The sequence below is a fragment of the Dendropsophus ebraccatus genome, chromosome 2 (assembly GCF_027789765.1).
Source record: "Dendropsophus ebraccatus isolate aDenEbr1 chromosome 2, aDenEbr1.pat, whole genome shotgun sequence".
NCBI lineage: Eukaryota > Metazoa > Chordata > Amphibia > Anura > Hylidae > Dendropsophus > Dendropsophus ebraccatus.
The window spans coordinates 203,409,915-203,423,685 of NC_091455.1; the positions used below are offsets into that span (position 1 = coordinate 203,409,915).

At 46.0% G+C, this 13,771-nt stretch overlaps 1 long non-coding RNA gene across 1 annotated transcript; it reads left to right on the plus strand.

Moving 5' to 3' along the window:
• The first annotated feature begins 10,639 nt into the window (after positions 1 to 10,639).
• Positions 10,640 to 13,282, plus strand: LOC138784864 (uncharacterized). The gene is made up of 2 exons (XR_011361965.1): positions 10,640 to 10,975; positions 12,932 to 13,282. It is a non-coding gene; the product is annotated as an uncharacterized lncRNA (long non-coding RNA).
• The last annotated feature ends 489 nt before the right edge of the window (positions 13,283 to 13,771 follow it).

The window sequence follows — 13,771 nt, forward strand, 5'->3', positions numbered from 1 at the left end:
TACTATAATACTGCCTCCTATATACAAGAATATAATTACTATAATACTGCCCCTATATACAAGAATATAACTACTATAATACTGCTCCTATATACAAGAATATAACTACTTAGGCAAAATGTATATTTATTTTCCTTATCACACTTGGGGGTCTTCAGTCTAAATTTTGCTTTGGAGCCCATGGCATTCTAGTTGGCTCCTTTCCTAAAATTATTGTTTTTCTCAGGAAGCCAATCCCGAGGGGACACCGGCAACACAGGAAAGTGATCTGCCAGGACCAGCCAGGCGTCGCAAATCACCTAGGATTAGACCACGCCCACGTCCGAGAGGAGACAAACCATCCCACCGGCCTGTCTATCCAGTGTTACCCCCAGAAAATTAGACATTATAGAGAATGATAATCCCGAACTGAAGACGTCAATGTCAGTAATATGAAAAAAAAAACATTACACAGGTAATGGCCTCACCAGGTCCTGAAGTAATGTTGTCTAATCATTGTTTCTGCTCCATCTTCTTCTTGGCTTTCTTTACCAAATGTCAATGAAAGGGAGCAGAGGATGGACATGGAGGGAGATCATTACACTGGAATTGGAAGGAATTGGATATGTTTAATTAGAATACATTAGATTAGATTGTGAAGATGACTCTAAAATATTTTTAGCCTCTTAATGCAAATTAACCCTTTCTACATTGATTGTTGCCCCTGTCCCCTGTTGCTGTATTTAATTGTTGCCCCCGTTTTTTGTTGCTGTACCTGATAGTCTCCTTTGTCCTCTGTTGCTCTACATGATAGTGTTCCCTGTCCCCCATCAGTGTACCTTTTGTCACCCGTTATTGTAACTGATCCCTATCCTTTTACCTGTTGCTGTACCTGATCGTCACTCCTGTTAGTGTACTAGATCGCTGCCCTTTAGTTTACCTGATTGTTGCCCCTGTTAGTTTACAAGATTGCTACTCGTTAGTGTACCTGATTGTTGCCCCTGTTAGTGTACCAGTTTGCTGCCTGTTAATGTACCTAATTTTTGCCCCTGTTAATGTACCTAATTGGTGCCCCTGTTACTGTACCTAATCATTACTGCTGTTAGTGTACATCCTGGTGTCACCCTAGTTAATGTACCTGTCTCTCCTGCTGTTGTACCTACAGTAATCATTTCTCCTGTTAGTGTACCTTATTGTCACCGCTGTTATTGTACCTGTTACACCCCTGTACTGTACCTGTTACACCGCTGTTTTACCCACACATTTCGTTGTAGTTCACTGTACAAAAACCAATATAACCTCATACAGTGATCATATAGATGTAGATTTAACTCTACTCAGGCTCTGAAAATAATACAGGTGATTCCAGTGCAGTTAAGTCCAGTGACTCACAGGGGACATCTTCTCTGAGTGAATCATAGTGGTGTGTCCTCTAAGTGAGTCACAGGTGACATCTTCTCTAATCATCTAATCGTTACTTTTCTTTTCTTTTTTGTTTCAGGACTTCTCCCAGCCACTACTTATTTCCGCAGAATCTTACAGCCAAACATTTTTGGCTTCTAACTTTCACACCATCCTCATCTATTTACAAAGGTTGTAAACATTGATTATTATTGTGAAAAGAAGCATTTGTGACCCTCATTATAATTGTGGGTAAGAGCTGGTTGTGACCCTCCAAAAACTTTTGGACAAGTGCAGGTTCTGACCCTCTAAACAATTGTGGGTGAGAGCCGGTTATGACCCCCTAAAAATTGTGGGGGCAAGAGATGGTTGTGACCCTTTAAAGAACTGTAGCTGAGGGGGGGTGCGTGCAGTGGTGTGACCCGCAGTTACTCATTCAGGAGCACGGCCTTCATCCCAGCTATTTGGGTGCTTTGCCAACATGTGCTGGTGCATACTGGTGGTGGTCGACCTGAAAATGCTGGTTCCCCTACTGATCTTTACATGTCACAATTTGCAAAAATATAAGCGTTTGTCTTTGGGATTTTCATTGAAGTAGTGCCACACTGCCAAAGACCTGCCCGTCCCTGACCGGGAAACACATGTTGGACCACTTGCTATGGGCCACCTCTGCCCACATCACAGCCCCTGCTGCAGATCCCTCCCTCTTGGAAACACGGGATCCAGCTGGCTCACCAGTCGCTTCCTCATCCACCCCTCCTCATTACTCAGACATGAGAATTTCAACGCTTGGGGGAATGGGGGACACAATCTCCTCTGGTGCCTCCTAAACTGTTAGCTCAGGGTGCATTGTGGCAAAACGACTGGCCGCATTATTCGCCATCCACGCCAACACCTGGTCAGGCTGCTCTGTGTTCAGTAGTGGCGTACTGACTGAACCTGTTAACAGGGTGCGGTGGCCAGGAATTCTGCATAAGGTGTAATGTTGTGCCATAGAAGCTGGCTTTGAATAAAGATGCCCAGGACCATGGCTTGTGCCTGCGCTCTCATTGGAATGCCCTCGTTCTCACCCACATCCTCATCCTCTCACAGTATTTTTGAACATTTTAAACAAAATTATATATATTATACAATAGCCGACACCGCCACTAGATGGTTGCACCCTGACACTGGTTACATTGTAAAAACCTGTATTCAAGATGTTTTTTGATAGTCCTTTACTATAAATGTGCAATGTGGATAGAAGTGACAACTGCTACAACCTACATACCACTATTGAATTCTTTACACTATTGGTATACTGTAAAAGAGAGTGCAAGAAGAAAGAAAGATAGAGATAGGCAGAAGAGAAGAGCAGCTCTCATTGGTGTGCAAATCGGAATCAAACAGTAACCCTTAGTTCACTACAGCTATGCAACATACATATAGAAATACACATACTACTGACATCTAGTGGCAAAACTTATACATGACTTCATTACCACTTTACTTTTGAGTTACAGGCTTTTGTGAGGGGTGTTCAAACAAGTAACACCCATGGTGGGACACCACAACTTAACCTGCTCAACTCAGCTACACTTCTTAACCTACTATCTGCACTACAAGCAGCCAAGCAAAACGTTCTTTGTTGTCCATCGGGAGAAGGGACATTATCTGTTGTGATTATTTTGGTGCACTTTCACTACAAAACTGTGTACTACTGTATTGCACTAAAGAGTATTTAAGTAACGTGTTACCCTTGTTGAAGTGCTGGACTCTGTGCTCATTAATACCCATCGCTCCTGTACCTACACACACCTGGTTTCACCTTTTACAAAGCCTAGTACTTGTACACCCGGGAGTGGGAATCAACACTCGTGGCCATCGTGACAAGTGCCTAGTTTGGTACCATCACACCCAGCCCATTGCTAAGGCCCCGTTCCCACTGAGGAAAAGTAGCGGAATTCCGCAACGGAATTGTCCGCCTCGGAATGCCGTTAGCCTCCCGCTCATAATGGGAGTCTATGGGAGGCGCGCGCTCCTGCCCTGTCCGCGCTAAAGAATGAACATGTTCATTCTTCAGCGCGGACAGAGCAGGAGCGCGCGCCTCCCATAGACTCCCATTATGAGCGGGAGGCTAACGGCATTCCGCGGCGGACAATTCCGTCGCGGAATTCCGCTACCTTTCCTCAGTGGGAACGGGGCCTAACAACATCTAGCAACCACAGGTTATGGCAGACCCAGGTCACCTGATGCAGCTGGCCAATCAGTGCTATGCAGCAGCCAACATAGCTCCCAGCCCCTTCCCCACATGTTTATTGGGTGATTAAAGCCATCAAACCTGCGGGGAGGAGACTATCAATGTCACTCAAAACCCATGTGGTATTCGTTCGTGTATTGAGTAGTTTCGAGTACTGCAATACTCGAGCAAATGGTGAGCTTGAACGAGCATGTTCGCTCATCTCTAATGAAGACGTCATTACAAAGTACAATTGGCTCCCCAAAAACCTATCCCAGGTGGCTCTGTAGCCAAAATCCCAGTGTCAGGCCCCCAGCATATTACCGACCACAGTATCAGGCCCCCATTATATTATAGACCCTAATATCCTGCCTCCTGCATATAATAAACCCCAGTGTCAGGCCCCCTGCATATTATAGATCCCAGTATCAGATCCCAGTATATTACAGACCCCAGTATCAGTAATAATCCCCCCATCTGTACTCTCATAGAGTGGATAAGTACCCTATGTGCCACCATATAGAAGATAGCACCCCTCTTTGCCCCAATATAGTACTTAGGTCCCCTCTGTGCTTCCCAAATAGTTAGGTCCTTCTGTCCCCTGTAGGTAGCCTCCTTAGTAGGTAGTCACACCCCTGTAGGTATCTGCCCAGTATATAGTCTTTCCCATGTAGGCATCCCCTTAGGATAATTAGTCCCTCCTCCCCAATAGGCATCCCCTGAAGGTAATCCTGGCACTTAGCTCCCTTAATATGTAATGTAGTTGAGACTCCACTGTAGGCCTACTATAAACCCTCCGCCTATCATGTTAGACTCTCACCTGTTAGTTACCCGCCCCCACCTCCTGACCACGTAGGCAGCCACCCACGTGTAATTAAAAATATAAAGCCATACCCATCTGCCTGCAGCACTACTCCATCGGGAGCCAAGAGGTACTGGCAGAGAGGGAAGCCAATGTCAGTCTGTCTGTCAGTGCAGAAGTCATTAGGAGTGCTTATAGTTAAATACATGTGGGGGGGGGGGTTACATATAAAGAACCCCACCTTCACATTTCCCACCATAGTGTAGACCAGACATGTTAAACCCTGCCATTATTTTTGGCCTGCCATGTAATTCACAGTTTGAATTACATCTGGCCCTCCGACACTGCATTAGATTATAATATGGGTGGTCGGAATAGCCGCTCAGACCGACCATCCTATAATGTAGGCCACAGGCAGTTTTAGCCTGTGGTCTAGGAGTACTTGAGCGGTGCCTGTCAACCCTGGACGGCCCTCCCCGAAACCATCCTAGCCCTAGATACATCTCCCCATATTTTCATGAGAAGATGGGTGGGCGGCCGTATCTCCACAGTGGGACCACCAGGATGGGGTAAGTACGGGGGGCTGTATCCAGGGGTAGGGTGGGTTCTAGGGGCTGGCTACTATATGAGACTACTGGGGAGGGCTGGCTACTATATGGGATACTTGGGGGACTGGCTATTATTTGGGCACTATTGGGAGGGATGACTACTATATGAGACTACAGAGAAGGGCTGGCTACTACATGGGGCAATATTGGGGGTTTTGCAATTACATGGGGCACAATTATAGGATCACTTACTGCTTGGGGGAAATAATAGGTAACTACCATGAGGGTCACAGAGGGGGGCTTGCATATAGGTGGGTAGGGGACGTTAGAAACGTGCTGCAATTTACTGTGTCATTTATCATAGTGCACAGCGCTGGGAGACGCACACCACTGACAGCACCAAGAACGCTGCACTCTGCTCTGACAGTACCCCCCATTGTGTTCATACGTGAATTTTTTTCCCCTAAACATTTTATTGTGCTTTTGCTATGGTTTTCCATAACAGCAGTATAAATGACACATTTTTCCATTGTTTGCCCAATCAGTCTGTGGGCCAGACTGCGGTTCACATGACCCGGTTACAATGATGCAAGTAAATGACTTTTCTCACACAAAAAAAGGAACAAGACGGACATACAGGAAAAATATGCAGTAATGGCAGCTAAAATAGGGAGGAACTATTACTGATACACTGGGAACCAGATAAATGTGCAAAAAAGTCTATGTAAATAAGGTACAAGCGACCATATACAAATATGAGATAGAAGAGTAAGAGGAAATATATAATAAAAAGCAATGATCAGCAATACGAGACAAGTCAGACGAATACATAGTGTGGACATGTCACGGGAGAAGTGCTCGAGGGGGTGTACATCTCACCCAGGTTAATACGTAGCGTGAGATGGTGAGTCCAGGAGGCAGCTGTGCTCAGCAGTGTTATGCTGCTGAGCTATTATTTATTATTGCTGGGCCTGGACTTACATGGAATGGCAGGTAGGTTTTGGTAGTGGGACTTGCCATTCCCTCCCCCCCCCGATCCAGGTCAGGTTTTGGGGTCAGGTGTCTCTGACCCTAATCAGCCTGACAAAGTAAAAGCCCTGCAGAGGATCCAGTGTTTGCTCTCAGCCAGGAGTGATCAGCCTGCATGCTGTGTTTGCTGGGAGTAAAGAATACTGCCGCTGCTGGGGCTTATTCATACCGTGCGATACCGCTGATCGAAGTGTCAGATAGGTGACCTGTTGGTTAGTAAGTGCCCAGACGGGCAAGACCTTTTTGTTTGTTTTGTTCTTAAAAGCACGGTGTTGCTATATTTCTGTTTGATGGACTGTTTATGCTGCAAATAAACGCCAAGCTGTTATTTTACAAGTCCAAGTCTGCTGTGAACTGTGTCCAAACACACCATCCCCCGGGAAGATCCCTACAATAGGCAATCTCCTAGAAAGTGTATCAGCTCCAGTGAAGGCCTGCTGGCTGGCTGGCTCATTGCCTGGTTGGCTGGTTGGTTGGCTGGATTGATGGCTGGCTCGCTGGATGGCTGGTTGGTGGGCAGGTTGGTTGGCTGGCCTACTGGCTGGTTGGTTAACTGGATGTCTGGCTGCTTGGTGGGAAGGTTGGTTGGCTGGCTGGCTGTGTGGTTGGCTAGCTGGTTGGTTGGTTGGTTGGCTGGATGGCTGGTTGACTGGTTGGTGGGTAGGTTGGTTGGTTGGTGGGCTAGCTGGTTGATTGGCTTGTTGGTTTGTTGGCCGGTTGTCTAGCTGGTTAGTTAGTTGTTTGGTTGTTTGGCTGGCTTGTTGGTTGGTTGGCTGGTAGGCTGGTTGGTTGGCTAGCTGATTAGTCGGTTGGTTGGCTGGCTGGCTGGTTGGCTGGCTGGTTGGCTGGTTGGCTGGCTGGTTGGCTGTTTGCCTGCCGTGTGCTTGATATGTTGGTAATAACCTACATATCTCTATTGACTGGCTGCTTGACTGGCTGAATGCTCATTATCTATGGGATTATATACCATATAATGTGTATCCCTTGGAGTTGTATATTGTTACTTGTGGATCCCTTTGACATTTTTCTACGTTCTATATTCCCTTCTTCTTGGTTTCTGAACCTTACACAGTGATATTTTCTGTGCCAAATAAAAGTTTATTCTTGGGTCATTAGGATTTACTGAATTCTGGTGAGGATTTTATGTCAATGGCACTATTAGAAAAAGATTTATGTAGAAAATTAGCGATGTGTTCAATGTGCTCACCCCTCGTATATATGTGAAAGAAGGAACATAACTAATATAATGTCCATCTGGTACCATAAATCCTAATGACCCAAGAATAAACATGAAGTCCGGAACAGACAATAAGAGTCATTGTGTAAGATCCAGAATTCAAGAACACAGGAATAAAAAGAACATAACAAAGCGAGATGTCCTTGGGGTCAATGTTGGACTGGAATACTTTGGCCCACCAGACAAAATCATTTTTGGGGCCAATCTATCAGTTATTATACTTATCTATGTTTTACCTAAATCCAATAGTCATACAGTTACCACATAACACCGGTAAACAAATATTGTGATACATATTACCATCATACTGTTACTGACCAAATCCTGTATACCAAGACTAGTGTCCCTATATAGATGATGGCTCCTCTGTTCAGCCCCTATATAGATGATGGCTTCTCTGTGCAGCCTCTATATAGATGATGGGTATTCCATGCAGCCCCTATATAGATGATGGCTCCTCTGTGCAGTGTCCCTATATAGATGATGGCTCCTCTGTTCAGCCCCTATATCAGGGGTGGGGAACCTTTTCCATGTCGAGGGCTGGTTGGGCCTTAATAAAATCATTCGAGGGCCGCACTCAATGTTATACCGTGCGCGGCAGTTAGTAGCGGGGGTTTGCAGCACCCGAACAAGGCAAAGTATTGTTCCCCTAATGCCCCTGCTATTGTAGTTAACCCTCTGTGATGCCCCTTGTACCTGATTTGAATCCTTAGTGATGCCCCTGGTAGCCTAGTTAACCCCCCAGCCATGTCCCTGGTGGCCTAGTTAACTCCTCAGTCATGTCCCTGGTGGCCTAGTTAACCCCTCAGTCATGTCCCTGGTAGCCTAGTTAACTCCTCAGTCATGTCCCTGGTGGCCTAGTTAACTCCTCAGTCATGTCCCTGGTGGCCTAGTTAACTCCTCAGTCATGTCCCTGGTGGCCTAGTTAACTCCTCAGTCATGTCCCTGGTGGCCTAGTTAACTCCTCAGTCATGACCCTGGTAGCCTAGTTAACTCCTCAGTCATGTCCCTGGTAGCCTAGTTAACTCCTCAGTCATGTCCCTGGTGGCCTAGTTAACCCCCCAGTCATGTCCCTGGTGGCCTAGTTAACCCCCCAGTCATGTCCCTGGTGGCCTAGTTAACCCCCCAGTCATGTCCCTGGTGGCCTAGTTAACCCCCCAGTCATGTCCCTTGTGGCCTAGTTAACCCCCCAGTCATGTCCCTGGTGGCCTAGTTAACCCCCCAGTCATGTCCCTTGTGGCCTAGTTAACCCCCCAGTCATGTCCCTGGTGGCCTAGTTAACCCCCCAGTCATGTCCCTGGTGGCCTAGTTAACCCCCCAGTCATGTCCCTTGTGGCCTAGTTAACCCCCCAGTCATGTCCCTGGTGGCCTAGTTAACCCCCCAGTCATGTCCCTTGTGGCCTAGTTAACCCCCCAGTCATGTCCCTGGTGGCCTAGTTAACCCCCCAGTCATGTCCCTGGTGGCCTAGTTAACCCCCCAGTCATGTCCCTGGTGGCCTAGTTAACCCCCCAGTCATGTCCCTTGTGGCCTAGTTAACCCCCCAGTCATGTCCCTGGTGGCCTAGTTAACCCCCCAGTCATGTCCCTGGTGGCCTAGTTAACCCCCCAGTCATGTCCCTGGTGGCCTAGTTAACCCCCCAGTCATGTCCCTTGTGGCCTAGTTAACCCCCCAGTCATGTCCCTTGTGGCCTAGTTAACCCCCCAGTCATGTCCCTTGTGGCCTAGTTAACCCCCCAGTCATGTCCCTGGTGGCCTAGTTAACCACCCAGTCATGTCCCTTGTTGCCTAGTTAACCCCCCAGTCATGTCCCTTGTGGCCTAGTTAACCCCCCAGTCATGTCCCTTGTGGCCTAGTTAACCCCCCAGTCATGTCCCTTGTGGCCTAGTTAACCCCCCAGTCATGTCCCTGGTGGCCTAGTTAACCCCCCAGTCATGTCCCTTGTGGCCTAGTTAACCCCCCAGTCATGTCCCTGGTAGCCTAGTTAACCCCCCAGTCATGTCCCTGGTGGCCTAGTTAACCCCCCAGTCATGTCCCTGGTGGCCTAGTTAACCCCCCAGTCATGTCCCTGGTGGCCTAGTTAACCCCCCAGTCATGTCCCTTGTGGCCTAGTTAACCCCCCAGTCATGTCCCTGGTGGCCTAGTTAACCCCCCAGTCATGTCCCTGGTAGCCTAGTTAACCCCCCCCCCCCCAGTCATGTCCCTGGTGGCCTAGTTAACCCCCAGTGTCTGCCCCAAATGAAAAAAATAAACATCCCACTCACCTTTCCTCCGCTCCCACGCTGTCCAGGTCCTCTTCTCCCTCCTCTCTTCTGTGCCGGTCTTCTCCTGCAGGCGGCGCGCGATGAAATGACGTCATCGCGCGCGGCCCGCAGGAGTCAGAAGACGTGCGCCGCGCTGGTGAGGCAGGAGCCGGCATACAACACATCTTCCTGTGTCTGTGCCAGCTCCTGCCTCACCAGCGCGGCGCACATCACAGGAGGGCAGGAGTCAGAAGATGTGCACCGCTCTGAGGGGAAGGAGCCGGCACTCACAGCATCCTCCTGGCAGCTGTCACAGACACAGGAGGATGCCGTGTGTGTCGGCTCCTTCTCCTCCAGAGCGGCGCATGTCACAGGGGAGCCGCGGGCCACATCCGGAGGTGTCAGGGGCCGGATGCGGCCCGCGGGCCGGAGGTTCCCCACCCCTGCCCTATATAGATGATGGCTTCTCTGTGCAGCCTCTATATAGATGATGGGTATTCCATGCAGCCCCTATATAGATGATGGCTCCTCTGTGCAGTGTCCCTATATAGATGATGGCTCCTCTGTGCAGCCCCTATATAGATGATGGCTCCTCTGTGCAGTGTCCCTATATAGATGATGGCTCCTCTGTGCAGTGTCCCTATATAGATGATGGCTCCTCTGTGCAGTGTCCCTATATAGATGATGGCTCCTTTATGCAGTGTCCCTATATAGATGATGGCTCCTCTGTGCAGCCCCTATATAGATGATGGCTCCTCTGTGCAGTGTCCCTATATAGATGATGGCTCCTCTGTGCGTCCCCTATATAGATGATGGCTCCTCTGTGCAGCCCCTATATAGATGATGGCTCCTCTGTGCAGCCCCTACATAGATGATGGCTCCTCTGAGCAGTGTCCCTATATAAATGTGGCTCCATTATACTAGATGTTTTTTTAAAACCATTGTGCACTGTGTACAATATTTTACTCCTCATACATTGTGTGGTAACATGAAGACGTCATTACAAAGTACATTTCGTTCCACGAAAAAAACAATCCCAGGTGGCTCTATAGATGGATGAAAGAATAATGGCTTTTAGTTGAAAAGGATCCATCCAATTGTGATAAAATGAATGGGCTGCACAAATGATCCTTCTTCCCAGTCAATAATATCTGATAACAGAGAACAATAGAATTCACTCACTCACAAAAAATATACAGTCTCTATAATCATAAGCAACTTTTGACCTCACTGTTCTTCATTATTTGCATGAAGATTACGGTAAGAATTTCACCATCAACCAAAAAAATTGAGAACTAGATACAGAATATAAGGGGGAAGCGGAGCGAGGAGCCGACAGATCCTGAACGAGAGGCCAAGATGCTGGGCTGGAGGCTGTCTCTGCTGCTCCTCGCTGTTCTCACATTACACCGCTGTCTCGCTGATACTATAGACACCAGTGACCAAAGCGAAGATGAAGTGACGATAGACGACACATCCGTAAATGAAGTCCTGGACCAGCAGCCATCTGATCTCCTGAAGGTAAAGAAAGCAGCATGGGCACTACCCACAATGCATTTCACTTACAAGTTTATTATTTAGTGTTTACAGAGTACCTGTCATTAGAAAAAACTTTGGACTTGTCACAAAAAGTTTAGGTCGGGATCTGAGCGATCAGACCACAACCGATCACTAGAATGAGCCAGAAGCGTCTTCTCTCCTGTCTCTGTGTTATGTGACCTGGACAGAATGCAAGTACATGTGGTCGACCAGGTGAGAAAAGGACACAGAGCTGAGAGTGGACGTGTGGCCTGAGGACTTCTCGTTCTTTTAATCAGTCACAGTGTGAACACTCTCTCTGACATATCAAAAGTTGTTTTGTTTTGTTTTTTTCATGACAGTCCCCATTTAATGTCATAGTCATTGAATTTTTCTGCTCGCAGGAGGATGAGAGTTCTCCAACAGAGATATTGGATAAGACTAATGGGGTGATTACTAATGGGCTGCTCCCTATATACAAGAATATAATTACTATAATACTGCTCCTATATACAGGAATATAACTACTATTATACTGCTCCTATATACAAGAATATAACTACTATAATACTGCTCCTATATACAGGAATATAACTACTATAATACTGTCTCCTATATACAAGAATATAACTACTATAATACTGCCCCCTATATACAGGAATATAACTGCTATAATACTGTTCCTATATACAAGAATATAACTACTATAATACTGACCCTATATACAGGAATATAACTACTATAATACTGCTCCTATATACATGAATATAACTACTATAATACTGCTCCTATATACAGGAATATAACTACTATAATACTGCTCCTATATACAAGAATATAACTACTATAATACTGCTCCTATATACAAGAATATAACTACTATAATACTGACCCTATATACAGGAATATAACTACTATAATACTGCTCCTATATACAAGAATATAACTACTATAATACTGCTCCTATATACAAGAATATAACTACTACATCACTGCACCGATTTACAAGAATGTAACTACTATAATACTGCTCCTATATACAAGAATATAACTACTATAATACTGCCTCCTATATACAAGAATATAACTACTATAATACTGCTCCTATATATAAGAATATAACTACTATAATACTGCTCCTATATACAAGAATATACTATAATACTGCTCCCTATATACAAGAATATAACTACTATAATACTGCCCCCTATATACAAGAATATAGCTACTATAATACTGCTCCTATATACAAGAATATAACTACTATAATACTGCCCCGATATACAGGAATATAACTACTATAATACTGCTCCTGTATACAAGAATATAACTACTATAATACTGCCCCATATATACAAGAATATAACTACTATAATAATGCTCCTATATACAAGAATATAACTACTATAATACTGCTCTTATATACAAGAATATAACTACTATAATACTGCCCCAATATACAAGAATATAGCTACTATAATACTGCTCCTATATACAGGAATATAACTACTATAATACTGCCCCATATATACAAGAATATAACTACTATAATACTGCTCCTACAGTATGTACAAGAATCTCCATCTCCTCCATGGACTGGAAAGACAGCAGGATTTAGAATGGTTCAGGTTCAGGTTTGTAGGACTGGTGGGATGTTTCCTTCTCAACATTGAAATTGCAACAAGCAGGAGAAGCTGTAGGTTATGGTGGAATAGAGGACAACAACAGAGGCTGGAGTGGAGGTCTGTCCTCTCATCCAGCACATCTTGGACGTCATTGGTCGAGAACTACAATGGAAGCCGCCAACAGTGGATGTTGGCCATTTGTGTGTCTGTCCAGCTGCATCCAGCGTGGTAGAACCTTCCTCAGACAAACATCAGTATCCTTTGGTCCATACTTTTCCCTGGAGTCCATGGGATTCTAGTTACCGGTCTGACTGAACTTTTTTTCTTCCTTCAGGAATCAAATCCAGAATTGATACCAGGAATCCAGGAAGGTGACCTGCCGGGACCAGCCAGACCTCGCAGATCAACTAGGAAAAAACGACCTAAAACACCTAGAAGACCGAGACTGCCTAGACCTCGGCCTCCTTCCCAACCTATCCGACCAATGCGGCCCCCTAGTCTACCTAGATTTCCAAGGTTACCCCCTATAAGAGGCTAACGTGGCAGACTGTGTTCTGTGACCCTCCTGGGCACTGGTGGAGTCACATCACAGCATCTCACTTTGCTACTTTGCTGAAAAGAAATCATTGCAAAACAATAACCTGGAAACCTGCACATAACAATAAAAACTTCTGATTATATCATACACAGTGTATAGCGTCATCTCTGTGAGGAAGGATGAAGATGAGGATGGAAGGTGATGTATGACGATGACTGTGTATAGACACATAGCAGTGATGGCTCCTAGGTGTATTCATTCATTTCCCAGAGGAATAACAGAGGAACAGCGCAGAGTCCTAAGAATGTTCAGTGTTGTCTCCAGCTCCCTGGCTCCTCCCTTCCAATCATTTTGTACTGTCTGAGTTCTAGCCCCGCCCCCTGAGTAATGTCACCACCTCTGTCCAGTCCACAGGTTACATCACCATCTCTCTGTTGTATACACGGATACATATATATAAAATTTCTTAGGACTTTTAGGTAAGAATGAGGAGTGTGTACAGCACACATCTACGGTAAGCAACAGGTGGTGAAGTGGCGGGCTAGCTGGGTGCAGTAGTAGTGTGGAGTATATGTCACATGGCAGAGTAATGATGCTAGTGTCCCTTGTGCACCACTCATACTCTTTGATGAGCTG